Below are 13112 nucleotides of genomic sequence, written 5' to 3' on the forward strand. Positions count from 1 at the left end.
AACAGATGATGCCTATTATGTCTCTGTTATGCACCAGGTATTATAATAACACAAGGCACACGCACACACACACACACACACACACACAAACACACACACTAAGATTGAAAAGATAGATCTGGTTCCTTCCTTTGAGGAACTTGCAGTCTAATTGTTGGGGAGGTGCATGAACTTATATAATTAATTATAATCAAATATGGTTTTCAAAATAATAACTACTGATCGTTACCATTCATTGAGGGAATACCATATATAAGGAGTTTTGGTGAATATCTTTAATGAATCTTCTCACTGGCCTTGACAAAACACAGTGAATTATGCATTATCTCCTTTCTTTACATACTTTGGTCCAGAAATCTCACGAGAGGTAGTGCAAACTTCTTTTCTTCCGACTCACAGTCACTTGCAATTTCCTACATTCCTTTGTATCTGCCTGAATTTTAATGCCAACCTATTTCCTTAATTCTTTTCTATTTCCAAAGAGCAGCCTGGTAAACTTCAGCTTCCAAGACCCTTTAACTTCCAAAAGTCACAGATTTTTTTTTTTTCCCCCACGGCTCTGTCCTGCTTCTCCCAGCTTTTCCCCTTTGGTACTGGAGCCATTGTGGATCCTTGTGGATCCTTCTCCTCAGTGCTGAGCTCCAGCCCCTCACAACTTCTCACTGTGTGCGACTCATGTAGGACTTAGGAAATAACCACAGCCCCTGCTCTCTGAAACAGCCATCTTTCCTTGGCATTCTGTAATTAATGGTGCAGATATAGCTGTCATTAAAGTAGAATTTAGACTTTCATTAGCATGGTTGATGACTTTATTTCTTGTAACTTCCATATGGAAATATCATTCCTTTGGGCTAAACAAGGGAATGGAGACCAGCAGAAGCTATATTCAAATATGATGCGTGAACATAAAGCATAAACCATCTTATTTACATGTTCTCACTGTGATACTCCACGGTCCATCCTAAGGAAAGAGCCGGCACAGGTTACTCTCGTATATGAGAGGGTAGGAAGATTCTCACCTGAACGAGGTCCTAAGGGAGGTAGGAGGAGAATTTGAGAAAGAGTCCTACTGAATTGTGTAACATGTGCAGATACTGTTTTAAGGACTTTATACATGCTATATTCTTTATTCCTTAGTAAAAACACTTGAGAGATATTATAGTTGCTATTTTTTAAAGTTTGAAAACTGAATCCCAGGGAGGTTAAGTGCTTTGTCCAAGATTACTTGGATAACTAGGGAAAGAGGAAGAATTCAGACCCAGGCCTAAAAGGCAATGAGGCTCTCCCACCTCAGAGCACTTACCCTCCCCTACATTCCGCATTGATTTATAGAAGACACCAGGAGAGGGTGGAGTCGGTGACCTATGACTCTCAACATGTGGGGGACTAGTCCATTAGCTTCACCTGGACTTGCTATAAATGCATATTCTTGAGACCCATCCCAGACTACCTGAAGCAGAAACTCCAGGGAGTGGAGCCTAGCAATCCAATTTTTTATCAAGTCCTCCATGTAGGCTAAGGTTTATTTAATTGATTAATTTACTTTTAATTTTATATTGGCATATAGTTGATTAACAAAGTTGTGATCATTTCAGCTGTACAGCAAAGTGATTCAGTTATAAATATAGCAGTGTGTACATGTCAATTTTTAAATATAGCAAGGCGTACATGTCAATCTCAAACTCCCTTACTATCCCTCCCACCCACCATCCCTCCCCCGTAACCATAAATTTGCTCTCCAAGTCTGAGTCTGTTTCTGTTTTGTAAATATTTTCACTTGTCTATTTTTTTAAGAGTCTGTATATAAGTGATACCATACAATATTTCTCTTTCTCTGTCTGACTTTCTTCACTCAGCATGGCAATCTCTAGGTCCATCCGTGTTATTGCAAATGGCATTATTTCATTCTTTTTAATGGCTGAATAGTATTCCATTGTATGCATGTACCACATCATCTTTTTTCCATTTCCCTGTTGATGAATATTTAGGTTGCTTCCATGCCTTGGCTATTGTAAATAGTGCTGAAATGAACATTGTGGTACATGTATCCTTTCAGACCATGTTTTTCTCCATATATATGTCCAGAAGTAGAACTGCAGGGTCATGTGGTAGCTCTATTCTTAGTTTTTTTAAGGAATATCCATGCTTTTCTCCACAGTGGCTGTCCTAATTCACATTCCCATGAATAGTGTAGGTGGGTTCCCTTCTCTACCAGTCCTTTCCAGCATTTTTAGTTTGTGGATTTTTTTGATGATATTTGTTCTGATTGGTGTGAGGTGATATTTCACTGTAGTTTTGATTTGCATTTATCTAATAACATGGAATGTCTTTTCATATGCCTCTTGGCCATCTGTATATCTTTAGAGAAATGTCTATTTAGGTCTTCTGCCCACTTTTGATTGGGTTGTTTGTTTTGGTGATATTAAGCCACATGGGTTGTTTGTAAATTTTGGAGACTAATCCCTTGTTGGGATTTGCATCATTTCCAAATATTTTCTTCCATTCTGTGGGTCATTTTTTCATTTTGTTTATGATTTCCTTTGCTGTGCAAAAACTTTTGAGTTTAATTAGGTCCCATTTGTTTATTTTTGTTTTTATTTCCTTTACTCTAGGAGACAGATTGAAAAAGATATTGCTGCAATTTATGTCAGAGAGTGTTCTGCCTATGTTGTCCTCTAAGAGTTTCATAGTATCTGGTCTCACATTTAGGTCTTTAATCTAATTCAAGTTTATTTTTGTGTATGGTGTTAAAGAAAGCTCTAATTTTATTCTTTGACATGTAGCTGTCCAGTTTTCCCAGCACCATTTATTGAAGAGACCATCATTCCTCCATTGTATAGTCTTGCCTCCTTTATCATAATTTAATTTACCATAGGTGTGTGGGTTATTCAAAATGAATAAAATACCTAGGAATAAACTTACCTAAGGAGACAAATAGATTCAAGGGATTAGATCTGATAGTTAGAGTGCCTTAAGAATGGATGGAGGTTTGTAACATTGTACAAGAGGCTGTAATCAAAACCATCCCCAAGAAGAAGAAATGCAAAAAGGTAAAATGATTGTCTGAGGAGGACTTACAGATATCTGAGAAAAGAAGAGAATTGAAAGGCAAATGAGAAAAGGAAATCTATATTCATCTGCATGCAGAGTTCCAAAGAATAGCAAGGAGAGATAAGAAAGCCGTCCTTAGTGATCAGTGCAAAGAAAGAGAGGAAAGCAATAGAATGGGAAAGACTAGAGATCTCTTCAAGAAAATTAGAGATACCAAGAGAACATTTCATGCAAAGATGGGCAGAATAAGGACAGAAACATTAAGGACCTAACAGAAGCAGAAGATAATAAAAAGAGGTGGCCAGAATACACAGAAGAACTATACAAAAAATATCTTAATGACCCAGATAACCATGATTGTGTGATCACTCACCCAGAGCCAGACATCCTGGAATGTGAAGTCAGGTGGGCCTTAGGAAGCATCACTATGAACAAAGCTTGTGGAAGTGATGGAATTCCAGTTGAGCTATTTCAAATCTTAAAAGATGATGCTGTGAAAGGGCTGCACTCAATATGCCAGCATATTTGGAAAACTCAGCAGTGGCCACAGGACTGAAAAATGTCAGTTTTCATTCCAATCCCAAAGAAAGGCAATGGCAAAGATTGTTCAAACTACGGCACAGTTCAGTTCATTTCAGTCACTCAGTCGTGTCCAACTCTTTGTGACCCCATGAACTGCAGCATGCCAGGCCTCGCTGTCCATCACCAACTCCCAGAATTTATCCAAACTCATATCCATTGAGTTGGTGATGCTATCCAACCATCTCATCCTCTGTTGTCCCCTTCTCCTCCTGCCCTCAATCTTCCCCAGTATCAGAGTCTTTTCAAATGAGTCAGCTCTTGGCATCAGGTGGCCAAAGTATTAGAGTTTCAGCTTCAACATCAGTCCTTCCAATGAACACCCAGGACTAATTTCCTTTAGGATGGACTGGCTGGATGTCCTTGCAGTCCAAGGGACTCTCAAGAGTCTCCTCCAACACCACAGTTCAAAAGCATCAATTCTTCAGTGCTTAGCTTTCTTTATAGTCCAACTCTCACATCCATACATGACCAATTGAAAAACCGTAGCCTTGACTAGACGGACCTTTGTTGAAAAAGTAATATCTCTGCTTTTTAATATGCTGTCTAACTATAGCACAGTTGAACTCAACTCACACACTAGCAAAATAAAGCTCCAAATTCTCCAAGTGAGGCTTCAACACTACATGAACCTAGAACTTCCAGATGTTCAAGCTGGATTTAGAAAAGGCAGAGGAACCAGAGATCAAATTGCCAACATCCATTGGATCATAGAAAAAGTGATAGAGTTCCAGATAAACATCTACTTTTACTTTATTGACATGACAAAGCCTTTGACTGTGTAGATCACAAAAAACTGTGGAAAATTCTTAAAGAAATGGGAATACCAGACAATCTACCCTGGCTACTGAGAAGTGTGTATGCAGGCCAAGAAGCAAGAGATAGAACCAGACATGGAAGAACAGACTGGTTCCAAATTGGGAAAGGAGTATGTCAAGGTTGTATATTGTCATCCTGCTTGTTTAACTTATGTGCAGAGTACATCATGCAATATGTCAGGCTGGATGAAGCACAAGCTGGAATCAAGATTGCCGGGAGCAATATCAATAACCTCAGATATGCAGATGAAACCACCCTTATAGCAGAAAGCAAAGAGGAACTGAAGAGCCTCTTGATGAAAGTGAAAGAGGCGAGTGAAAAAACTGGCTGAAAACTCAACATTCAGAAAACTAAGATCATGGGATCAGGTCCCATCACTTCAGGGCAAATAAATGGAGAAACAATGGAAACAGTGACAGACTTTATTTTCTTGGGCTCCAAAATCACTGGAGATGATGACTGCAGCCATGAAATTAAAAGACACTTGCCATCTTTTCTGTTCACAATGTGGTAAGATTAGATGTCAAATACAGGAGAAAAACTATTAAAAATACAAACATATGGAGGCTAAATAACTTGCTTCTGAATAACCAACAAATCATGGAAGGAATCAAAAAGGAAATAAAAATATGCATAGAAGAAAATGATAATGAAAACACAACAACCCAAAACCTATGGGATGCAGTAAAAGCAGTGGTAAGGGGAAGGTTCATAGCATTACAAGCTTACCTCAAGAAACAAGAGAAAAATCAAATAACTAACATAACTTTATACCTAAAGCAACTAGAAAAAGAAGAAATGAAGAACCCCAGGCTTAGTAGAAGGAAAGAAATAATAAAATTTAAGGCAGAAATAAATGAAAAAGAAACAAAGGAGACAATAGCAAAATCAACAAAACCAAAAGCTGGATCTTTGAGAGGTTAAATAAAATAGAAAAACCACTAGCCAGACTCATCAAGAAAAAAAGTTAGAAGAATCAAATCAACAAAATTAGAATTGAAAATGGAGAAATCACAACAGACAACCTAGACATACAAAGGATCATAAGAAACTACTATCAGCAACTATATGCCAATAAAATGGACAACTTGGAAGAAATGGATGAATTCTTAGAAAAGTATAGCCTTTCAAAATTGAACCAGGAAGAAATAGGAAATCTTAACAGACCCATTACAAGCACAGAAATCAAAACTGTAATGAAAACTCTTCCAACAAACAAAAGCCCAGGACCAGATGGCTTCACAGGTGAATTCTACCAAAAATTTAGAGAAGAGCTAACACCTATTCTACTCAAACTCTTCCAGAAAATTGCAGAGGAAGGTAAACTCCCAAACTCATTCTAAGAGGCCACCATCACCCTAATACCAAAACCAGATAAAGATGCCACAAAAAAAAAAAGAAAAGAAAAGAAAATGACAGGCCAATATCACTGATTAACATAGATGCAAAAATCCTCAACAAAATTCTAGCAAACAGAATTCAACAACATATTAAAAAGATCATACATCATGACCAAGTGGGCTTTATCACAGGCACAAGGATTCTTCAATATTCACAAATCAATCAGTGTGATACACCACATTAACAAACTGAAAGATAAAAATCATATGATTATCTCAGTAGATGTAGAGAAAGCCTTTGACAAAATTCAACACTTATTTATGATAAAAAAAAAAAAACTCTCCAGAAAGTAGGCATAGAAAGAACATAACTAAATATAATAGAAGCTATATATGATAAACCCACAGCAAACATTGTCCTCAATGGTGAAAAATTGAAAGCATTTCCCCTAAAGTCAGGAACAAGACAGGGGTCCCCATTCTCACCACTACTCTTCAACATAGTTTTGGAAGTTTTAGCCACAGTAGTCAGGGAAGAAAAAGAAATAAAGGGAATCCAGATTGGAAAAGAAGAAGTAAAACTCTCACTGCTTGCAGATGATATGATCCTCTACATAGAAAACCCTAAAGACACTATCAGAAAATTACTAGAGCTAATCAATGAATATAGTAAAGTTGCAGGATATAAAATTAATACACAGAAACCCTATACATTAACATTCCTATACATTAAAAATGATAAAACAGAAAGAGAAATTAGGGAAACAATCCCGTTCACCATTTTGATGAAAAGAATAAAACACTTAGGAAAAAATCTACCTAAAGAAACAGAAGACCTATATATAGAAAACTATAAAACACTGATGAAATCAAAGGTGACACAAATAGATGGAAAAATATACCACGTCCATGTGTCAGAAGAATCAATATAGTGAAAATGAGCATACTACCCAAAGCAATCTATAGATTCAATGCAATCCCTATCAAGTTACCAATAGTATTTTTCACAGAACTAGAACAAAAAATTTCACAAGTTGTACGGAAATACAAAAAATCTCTAATAGCCAAAACAATCTTGAGAAAGAAAAACGGAAATGGAGGAATCAACCTGCCTGACTTCAGACTATACTACAGAGCTACAGTCATCAAGACAGTATGGTACTGGCACAAAGACAGGAATATAGATAAATGGAACAAAATAAAAAGCCCAGAGATAAATCCACACACCTATGGACACCTTATTTTTGACAAAGGAGGCAAGAATATACAAAGGAGAAAAGACAATCTCTTTAACAAGTGGTGCTGGGAAAACTGGTCAACCATCTGTAAAAGAATGAGACTAGAACACTTTCTAGCACCATACACAAAAATAAACTCAAAAATGGATTAAAGATCTAAATTTAAGACCAGAAACTATAAAACTCCTAGCGAATAACACAAGCAAAACACTCTCTAACATAAAACATAGCAAAATCCTCTATGACCCACCTCCAAAAGTAATGGAAATAAAGGAAAAAATAAACAAATGGGACCTAATTAAACTTAAAAGCTTTTTCACCATGAAGGAAACTATGAGCAAGGTGAAAAGACAGCCTTCAGAGTGGGAGAAAATAATAACAAATGAAGCAATGGACAAAGAATTACCTCAACAATATACAAACAGCTCATGCAGCTAAATACCAGAAAAATAAATGAACCAATCAAAAAATTGGCCAAATAACTAAACAGACATTTCTCCAAAGAAGACATACAGATGGTTAATAAACACACAAAAAGATGCTCAACATCACTCATTATCAGAGAAATGCAAATCAAAACCACAATGGGGTACCATCTCACACTGGTTAGAAAGGCTGCTATCTAAAAGTCTACAAACAATAAATGCTGGAGAGGGTGTGGAGAAAAGGGAACACTTTTACACTGTTGGTGGGAATGCAAATTAGTACAGCCACTATGGAGAACAGTGTAGAAATTCCTTAAAGAACTGGAAATCAAACTGTCATATGACCCACCAATCCCACTGCTGGGCATACACACTGAGGAAACCAGAATTGAAAAAACCACGTGTACCCCAATGTTCATCGCAACACTGTTTATAATAACCAGGACATGGAAGCAACCTAGATGTCCACTGGCAGAGAAATAGATAAGAAAACTGTGGCACATATGCACAATGGAATATTACTCAGCTATTAAAATGAACACATTTGAATCAGTTCTAATGAGGTGGATGAAACTGGAGCCTATTGTACAGAGTGAAGTAAGTCGGGGGGAAAAAAAAACACCAATACAGTATATTAATGCATATATATGGAATTTAGAAAGATCGTAATGACAACCCTGTATGCTAGACAGCAAAAGTGACACAGATATAAAGAACAGACTTTTGGACTCTGTGGGAGAAGGTGAGGGTGGGATGATTTGAGAGAATAGTATTGAAACCTGTATATTACCATATGTGAAACAGATGACCAGTCCAAGTTCAATGCATGAAACAGGGCACTCAAACCCAGTGCATTGGGACAGCCCAGAGGGATGGGATGGGGAGGGAGGTGGAAGGGGGGTTCAGGGTGGGGGACACATGTACACCCTTGGCTGATTTATGTCAATGTATGGCAAAAACCACCACAATATTGTAAACTAATTAGCCTCCAATTAAAATTTTAAAAAAAGGAAAGATGCTTGCTCCTTGGAAGAAAAGTTATGACAACTAGACAGCATATTAAAAAGCAGAGATATTACTTTGCAACAATGGTCCATCTAGTCAAAGCTATGGTTTTTCCAGTAGTCGTGTGTGGATGTGAGAGTTGGACCATAAAGAAAGCTGAGCACCAAAGAATTGATGCTTTTGAACTGTAGTGTTGGAGAAGACTCTTGAGAGTCCCTTAGACAGCAAGGCTATCCAACCAGTCAATCCTAAAGGAAATCAGTACTGAATATTCATTGGAAGGACTGATGCTGAAACTGAAACTCCACTGCTTTGGCCATTTGATGCAAAGAACTGACTCATTTGAAAAGACCCTGATGCTGGGAAAGACTGAAGGTAGGAGGAGAAGGGGATGATAGAGGATGAGATGGTTGGATGACATCACCGACTCCATGGACATGATGGTTGGATGACATCACCGACTCCATGGACATGAGTTTGAGCAAGCTCTGGGAGTTGGTGATGGACAGGGAAGCCAGGCATGCTGCAGTCAAAGGGGTTGCAAATAGTCAGACATGACTGAATGATTGAACTGAACTGAAGGAAACAAAATACTATACTCTGAAAATCTAAAGATGCTAATGAAAGAAACTGAAGATGACACAAACAGATGGAAAGAAATACCATGTTCTTAGACTGGGAGAATCAATATTGTCAAAACGACTGTATTACCCAAGACAATCCACGTGTGTGTTTAGTCGCTCAGACATGTCCAACTCTTTGCAACCCCATGGACTATAGCCCGCCAGGCTCCTCTGTCCATGGGGATTCTCCAGGCAAGAATACTGGAGTGGGTTGCCATGCTTTCCTCTAGGGGATATTTCCAATCCAGGGATCAAACCCGAGTCTCCTCCATTTTCAGGCAGATTCTTTATATGACCCAGAAGTTCCACTTCTGTGCATATACCCTGAGAAAACCATAATTCAAAAAGATACACCTAATTCCAATGTTCACTGCAGCTCTATTTATAATAGCCAAGATACAGAATCAACACAAACATCTACAGGCAAGAATAATGGAGAGAGCTGTAATTTCCTGCTCCAGAGGATCTTCTTGACCCAGGGACTCAACCTGCGTCTCCTGCATTGGCAGGTGGATTCTTTACCATGAGCCACTTAGGAATCCCAATAAGTTTGTACCTATCACCATTCACTTTAAATGTTAAACTTCTCACTCTGTTCGTGCATTCTTCTGAGTTTGTTGACTATCTTAACAATCATTACCTTGAACTTTATCAAGGAGGCTGCTGATCTCCATTTTGTTCAGTTCTTCTTCTAGGATTTTATCTTGTTATTTCATATGGAACATATTAGTCTGCTCCCACCTTTTCCTAATTCCTGTATTTACTTTTTATGTATTAGGTAGGTTGGTTATGTTCCTGATCTGGAAAAGTCATCTTATGTTGGAGACATCCTATTGGGTCCAACAGCACATTCCTCTTTGGTCACCAGAGCTATATGCTGGGTGTCCCCTATATTGGCTGCACGGACCCTTCTATTGCAGTGCAGTGATCCCCTACGATGGGTGTGTTGATAGATGAGCCTGGCACCCAGCCTGGTTGGCTACTATTTCCTGCCTTGTGTAGAGGCTACCAGACCACTGTTGGCCAAGGCTGTGTCCAGCACAGCTGGCTGCACAGACCGTGGAGTCTGGGGCTAGTGCCAGCCCTCTGGTGAGTGGGTAAGCTATGGTTCTTGACATTTATTCTGATAAAGCAGAGACTGAAGTAGATGGTAACTGTGGAGTGAAGGATAGTGACTCCCATATTACAAGTCAGGAAATTCAGAGAGGAGGGGCCTAAGAAAATTTAGAAAATGAAGGATTATTAGACTCAGAAAAAATTATTATGATTCATTGCCCAATTGTTTTCCTTTGAATTATCTTTTCAATGGTAGCTTTATTTTTCCCCTAAAGAGATTCAAAGGAAAAATAGTTGCCTACCTTTGGACTAGGTGTTGATGATAAGGTTAAGAATCCTGAGGTCCTTGCTGGAGGGTGTTGGACTGAAAAAGAAGGAAAACCCCTTAGAATCCTGCTTCTTTTAACACAGAGCCTCTTCTCACTAGTGTTTCTCTTTTAAATTGTGTTTTTGTGATAAATGTGTGTGTGTGTGTGTGTGTGTGTGTGTGTATTATTTTGCATGGTCAACTCATGGAAGTGTTTATTTTATTTTCACAATAGACTCTATTTTTTAGAAGTTAATCTGAAGTTAGGAAAGTTAATCTGGATCATTGATGGAACAAGAATGAAGACCCAGGCAAGGCCATTTTAAAGAATTTGGGAAGCTGGTTTACCTTATATCCATCTATGTGAGCAGCTCTACCTCATACTTAAAAAGCAAATGTATTACAATCGTAGCAAATAAAACCTTGAATTCAGAAACACACACAGACACAGTTCCCTCCTTTCTGTAATACTTTCACAAAGAGACACATAGATTTAGGGAAATGTGTGATATCTTAGAGGATTGGGCAGCCTGTCCCTGAGTTGTCCTCTGGAGACTTTGTACCAGATAATCTTTCTAAAGATACAGTTGAAATTTTATCAATCATTCCTTAGAAATCTTTAAGGGTTCCACTACCTGCAGAAAAAGTTTTAAATATTCAATATGATACACAACTGCACAGTCTGAATACTACCTTCTTGATACTACCCTATGCTAATACCACACAGGAGGCCTGCTGGTCCACGTCTTAGGAACCCCAGGCTTTGCCCATGCTGTCCTCAGCCTGCAGCTTCTGCTTGTCTTTCCTCTTCTTTCGGCTGAAATGCTTTTCAAATGTCAGGGCTTGTCTGAAATACCGTTTCTGTGGTGTGGTTCCTTGGCTAATCTCTTTGGCAGAGTGAATGGCTCTACCAATCCATTCCCACCAGTTTTGTTTTATTTAACTCCAGTTTCCCCTTTTAGGTGGGCAGGTCATTAAATCTGCCTGATACTGAAGTTTGCTTATTTGCATTATTTGTGTTATTCCTACTTCAGAGGGTTGTGCAGATTGAGACAATATATGTCATGAACCTAACACTGTAACTAAATTTTCCTTTTTTCCCCCTTTCTGTCCCTCTATCAAACTTTTCGACACTAGCCATTAGTTTAACTCTTGGCCTGGCTATCATCTCTTCAAAACTGAGATCATCTTCTTCATCATTATTCCCCAAAATGCATTGCACAGGACCTAGTATTTGGACTAGTATTCGAGAGATGCTTGCTGAATTTGTATTTGTGTGAACTCTAAATCCACCTTCACACCCATTCATGGTGACTTTCTCTGCTCACTTGCTGAGTTACTACATTGCCTCAGCAGAGTTTCCCCAGCAATGACGCAGTAGTTAGGGCATCACCCTGTGGTTGACTGCAGTGTTCATACTTTCTGCTCTCTCCCCATGAGTGTATACTACACATCTCCATCTTTACTATGACTCTGTATTTTGTTGATAGACTCAGACTATGACTTGCTTTGGATAGTGGATAGAGACTGGATATGAAACACACACTCCTGAGCAGAAGTGGCAAATGCTCCTGAGTCACTGGTCTTAGGGTCTTCCACCATGACATTGAGTGGTCTCTCCTTCAGCCTGGCTTCTGATTGAGTAGACAGGTGAAGCTGAGCCCAGCCAACTCATAGCCACACACAGCCTGCATGGAACATGGAAATGCTATCAGCCTCTTCAAAGCTGGGATTTTTGCTGCAGCAAATGCTAACTAGTTCACACCCTCAAAATCCCATCTGCAGGGTTGGCTTTGGTCCCAGCCATTCAGACTTGCTAGGCCCTTGCCCCTGAATTCTCTTCTCTCTGCGGTTTGCTTTTATAAAGCTCTACACCTAAATGGCAGCATGTACTGTAACTAAATGTGACCATAAAGAGGGAAAAGTTATAATGTTGTTTCAGAAAATTGTTGTTCTCATTACCTACCTTATTGCCATATGTTCTAATCTAAAGCACTACGGTATGGGAAATCAAGGTGACACAAAGATGAAGTGATGTTCTAGCTAATGATACCCCCAAATATTTATTCTTGTTCCTTCCCCAGTGGTACCCACATGCATAATTGATGCCAGCTTCCTCAATTAGAAGTCCAGGGCATAAAGAAAATGAGAAGGAGGCTGTTTGCATTTCTGCAGCCTGACAAGGAAAGATGAAAATCTTTTATGAGTTCTCCCCCATCATCTGTGGGATGTGGCACTCCCATATTTCATTTCTCAGGAAAAATATTGTTTGCATTATTTGGAGAAAATCATTACGAATGCAACGAGTCAGCAGCCATGGAGGGCCCTGTTACATTACCATTTCTGAGTTATGTTTTGCACTTGGCTTTCTCTGCACACTCTTTCATTTTTTTTTAGAGTTTGTACAGAAGGGAAGGGATAAAATGCAGCTGCTCTAGCACTGAGCGTGCACCAGACCCGCTGACTTGGAGAAGCATGTCTTTCAAAGTGGAGATGACTGGTAAATGTAACCTGGGGCCTCCTGGAGTGAAAGCACAGCCATCAATATGTTCACTAAATTGAAGTCAGATCCCCTTATCCTCTTTCCTCAGATTCCCCCCTCACTCCTAATCTGAGAAACTCTCAGGGCACTGAAGTTTAACCTAAATTGACCTTTCACATGGTCTGGT

Source organism: Cervus canadensis, chromosome 13, assembly GCF_019320065.1.
Source record: "Cervus canadensis isolate Bull #8, Minnesota chromosome 13, ASM1932006v1, whole genome shotgun sequence".
In the NCBI taxonomy this organism is placed as follows: domain Eukaryota; kingdom Metazoa; phylum Chordata; class Mammalia; order Artiodactyla; family Cervidae; genus Cervus; species Cervus canadensis.